General features: G+C 31.0%; 1 long non-coding RNA gene across 1 annotated transcript; it reads left to right on the top strand.

Moving 5' to 3' along the window:
- The first annotated feature begins 1,654 nt into the window (after positions 1 to 1,654).
- Positions 1,655 to 3,980, top strand: LOC133033694 (uncharacterized). The gene is made up of 2 exons (XR_009685804.1): positions 1,655 to 3,220; positions 3,537 to 3,980. It is a non-coding gene; the product is annotated as an uncharacterized LOC133033694 (long non-coding RNA).
- Positions 3,981 to 4,882: the final 902 nt, after the last annotated feature.

Raw genomic sequence — 4,882 nt, 5'->3', positions numbered from 1 at the left:
TATAAGTATTTTTCTCTAAATTTTATTTGTTCAAAAGTTGAAAATAATTTTTTATTTTATTTATAAAAAAATAATTAAATAAAAAAGAAAAACAATTGAATGATTATAAATATGTGTATGAAGGTATAGGCTTATAGGTTATCATATGCTATACTAATATTTGAGAATTCTTTAAGCCACTAAGGCTAGCATAGTGGTGAGGGAGGGATCAGAAAAAAGGAGAGGTCATGGGTTCGAACCTAGGACCTTTAAGCTATTAAGCTAATATATGGTTTAAAATACCATTACGCTATACTCAAAAAGAATTTTTTTTTGAGAATTCTTTAATTTTTTTAATGTTTCAATCTTTGGTTTTTTTTCTTCATTATTTGAATTTTAAAAAATATAATATCACTATTTTTACAAATTGATTTATCTATTTAAATATTTTTGTTATTATTTCAGGTTTTCATAAATTTAATCTCAATTTTTTACATAGACAAAATCAGAGAATGAATTAAACATTTTCTGTACTTTAAAGATTAATTTTTTTTTTTTGTATTTTCATGTAATAAATTTATGACAAAAATATAAAATTTAAGATTGTTAATAAAATTGTTAAAATCCTACCAAACTAACTATTATTTATTACTACTTCAAAATTAACACAAAAGTTAATACATTTTTTTTATAATACAATAAAAAGATATTTGCAACATAACTTAATATAGTGACTGTAAATTATAAAAAAATTATAAATTAACCCAAAAAATATTTATTAATTAGTATAATGACCGCGCGAAGCGCAGTTATGTTGTCTAGTCTAATATAAAAGAAAGAAAAAAAATAATTTTTTTTTTATTTATTATATAGTCATTGACATGGGGAAGGGGGAATTTGGATTTTAACTTTTGATATTATAAAAAACAAAACAAAACAAAAGTGGTCATAGGCACAAAGTAGTGGTTCCACACTTCTCCTCTCAAAGAGGATGTCCCAAGTTCGAATCCTCCTCCCCAATATAAAAAAAAAAACATAAAAAACAAAAAAAATCTAACTTTTACTAATTTTATTTTATTTCTATTTTTTTTAAAAAGGGAAATCTATTAAATTTGCGTCAACAAGCTACATAAGAATAGTGAGATGACGAGCAGAGAGAATTTTTTTTTTTTTACAGAGAGAAAAACCTATGTATCCATTGATGATGAGTTAAATGTTCAGGATACAAGCTTTCTTATCTAAGCCTAAAGTGTACTTAGCTAGTTGATGAGTGGCAGTATTTATCTCTTGAGCGACATAGCTAACAGTAGCTCGAGAAAGTGAAGATAACAAGCTATTGATGTTATAAACAAAATCTTGTAAATGAAGATTGGTAGAGGATGATTGTTTGACACTATCCACTAGGACTTTATAATTCGATTCCATGTTACAAATTGCAAGGGAATTTTCAAGACACCCTTTAAGAGATTGTTGAAGAGAAAGAGCTTCCATCAATGGTGGTGAGAAGACTCCAATTCATGGAATGAAAGCAACAGCTGTTATGTCACCATTGCAATCTCTTACTATAAAACCAAGTCCAATTTTACAATTATTTTGAATCTTGAGTTGCATCAATGTTCAATTTCAAATAACCTACATGTGGCAGTACCCATTAGGAGGTGGATGATCTAGCTATATGTACCAAGGAGGATGGAGAGGCCACATTATGCAACTGATAAAAATGTAGGTGGTTCGTTGTCCATTGTAGTACTATGCTATATGGAAGGAAGTGTCGATCACCTACTCATTGGGATGAAGTCGGTGAGTGGAGATATCTTGGACCCGATGCAGTCCAAAGAACTAGTGAGGCTATTGAGAAGATTTGAACTCGTATGCTTGCCTCACAAAGTAGACAAAAAAGCTACGCTAATCCAAATCATGGAGATATTGAGTTTCAGGTTGGCGACTTTGTCTTCCTTTGAGTGTCACCAATGAAGGGGATTTTGAGATTTAGATAGAAAGGAAAACTAAGTCCCAAATTTATTGGTCTATTCGAGATATTGGAAAGTGTAGGTGAAGTAGCCTATCAGCTAGCTTTATTCCCTACTTTATCTGGAGTTCACAACGTATTCCATATTTTAATGCTTAGGAAATATGTGTCTGATATGACCCAAATTCTTAGTTATGAGAACATTGAGCTTCAAACGGACTTATTTTACGAGGAACAACATGTTCAGATCTTGGATAAAAATAAAAAAGTATTGCAAAACAAGACCATTCGGCTAGTTAAAGTGTTGTGGAGAAATAACAAGGTTGAAGAAGCGACTTGGGAATTATAGTCGCAGAAGCGGGAGCGGTATCTTGACTTGTTTAGGTAAATTTTGAGGACAAAATTTCTGTAAGGAGGGGATAGTTGTGATATCCCGAAAATTATAACTATGTTAATTTTGGCATATTTTATTAAGAGATTTTTACGCTTGATGTCACTTTTTACTTTTTTTTTACATTTTTATTTATTCTCAATTATTTAAACCTTTTTATATTTTTTATTTTTCAATTTTACTTTTTTAAAAGTTCAATAATTACAAATATACCTTTACCATGCATATGTCATGTTTTATCTATTCTTACACCCCACCTCCTCCATATCTGCCCTATTCTTCTTCTCTTTTTTTTTTTTTTTCTCTCTGTTTCTCTTTCCTCTGTTCTTCAACCTCCATAGCCCACGATCACCCAGTCGAAGCCCTTACCCACATTTTTTCTCAACCTCCCATCTATGCCACTATCTCCATTTTGTTCGATAATCTCTGTAAGTTCTTCCTCCCCCATTGTGTTCTCTTCTTCTATAAATGACCACCACTAGAAGTGGTTCGAAGTCCCCATCTCCAGCTAAAAAAAATTCTAAAAATTCAAAGAAACCTCCTAAAAATTCATATAAAGTTGATCTTAAGATGAGTTTGAAGCGCATTGCTAAGAAAGTAATGGGTGATGTTTCAGAGCCATCTGCTACTAAGAAAAGACCCATTCCAAATAAGGTCGAGTCTCGTAAGGCAAAGAGAGCGAAACCTTCGAAGTCTACAAAGGATGTAAATTTGGTTTTGTTGTTTTTCAATTTTTGTTTAGTTTTTTTCTAGTTGTTGTGTTTTTTCGTATTACATTTTGTGTTTTAAAATTTCCCCCCTTGTTGTTCTAGGTTATATCCGATTCTGATTTTGAGAACGAAATGCATGATGGGAGAGAAAAGCCTAAAGTTAAATCCAAGGTATTATTACCTTGATTTTTATCATTTTATTGAGTTTGTTTTTACAGTAACTATTTTGTTTTTTTTTTGTCAATGTTTTACTCGTTTATCATGACGGTTTTATGTATTCTGTCATTCTTTTTGTATTTCTTTTATGTATTTTTGTTGATGTTATTTTTGTGTTGTTATTGAGTTTTTTTTTAGTTGTTTTTATATTCATCTATTGCTGTAGTTTTTTCTTTGTTGTTTTCTGGTTGTTGTATGGTTGATTATGATGTCACGGTCCCTGTTCCTAGAAAAAATGTATCGTCTTGAACTGATCCAATTGTGTGCGCAGATAGTTGTTGCTTGGAAGTTGTTGCCGGGTTGTTTCCAGATTGCTGCAAATCTGCCTGTGCTGAGTTGTTGTCATCCCAATGCCCATTGCTCTGTACCAAAATTTCCAGATTACAGATCTCCTTCTCTTCGATTCTTCTCCTCTGAACGCGTTGGGCTTTTGACTGAATGTTGTTTTTGAGTTTTTTTTTTTTTTTGTACAACAATGGAGGTTGGATAAATTTTTTTCCCTTTTTGTATTTGGATTTTCGGGATCTGAGTAGTTTTTCTTTGAGATCTACATTTTTTTAGATATGATTTTCCTAGTTTTGGAATGAAAATGGTTGAAAATGGTTGTTGGGGTTCTACAGTTGGGTCACGAAGAAGGAGGATCCCCTCTGTTTTTTTTTGGCAGGTATTTTTGTAAATAACAACTTTTAGTTTATATTTTTGTTTATTTTCTCTATGTAGGTCATAAATGTAAATTTTTTCCATTTTCAGTTTATTATAGAAAAAATCCCTTTTATTAAATATGTAATTATATGAATATTACAGTAAGATCATAATCTTACTTAAGTCAATTATGAGATAATCAGTGATTTTTGAGTAAATAAAAAATTGAGTGTAATTTATCAGTTATGGAGATTTTGTTGGAACACGTGGGCTAATATATATACTATTTTCAAAATAAAATATTTTTGGGTTCAGCGACCGTGGAAACTCAATGGATTGGCCAAAGATGTCACAACGACAATAGAATAGTTTTATTAGAATTGTACCAGACTGGTTTAGTATGTTGAGTTTCGATTTAGTTGAGATAGCTAGCAATGACCTAAGTACCCCTAGGTTATAAAATAGCTTAAGTGTTAAATTGAGGGTACAATAGTCATTTTACTAAGATATATCCTTTTTGTCCTATTTGATTTCTAGTAACTTTAGGCTGAATTAAGGTTATTTTATTTAGTATAAGTTATTAGTTAGATAATTAAGAAATAATCAACAAAGAACAAACTAAGAAAAAATCACACAACATTATCAACTTTCTCTCTCTTTCCCTTCGAAGCCCTAGGAACCCCAGCTGAAAATCAGAGAAATTCCATCTCAATTCAGTCATTCTCTAGCTAAAATAACTGATTCTAGGAGCTGTTCAAGCTTTGAGGTAAGCTCTTCTCTTATTCTTGATGATTCATAGGGTTTAGGTTGAGTTTTGTTGGGGGTTTTGTTTAATTTTGAGTCTGTAGGTTTTATTGAGTTCAGACTATGTTCTTAGGTTTAATTCAAGTTTATTTGAGTGTGAATGTGATGTTTCTAAGGCTATTACGTTTTGATTTGAGTGAGTTGAGTTCAAGAACTCAAAAGCTCACTCAA

This window comes from Cannabis sativa, chromosome 1, assembly GCF_029168945.1.
Source record: "Cannabis sativa cultivar Pink pepper isolate KNU-18-1 chromosome 1, ASM2916894v1, whole genome shotgun sequence".
Taxonomy (NCBI): Eukaryota; Viridiplantae; Streptophyta; class Magnoliopsida; order Rosales; family Cannabaceae; genus Cannabis; species Cannabis sativa.
Note: the sequence above shows the minus strand (reverse complement) of the source record. Positions and strands in the feature narration are given on the sequence as shown.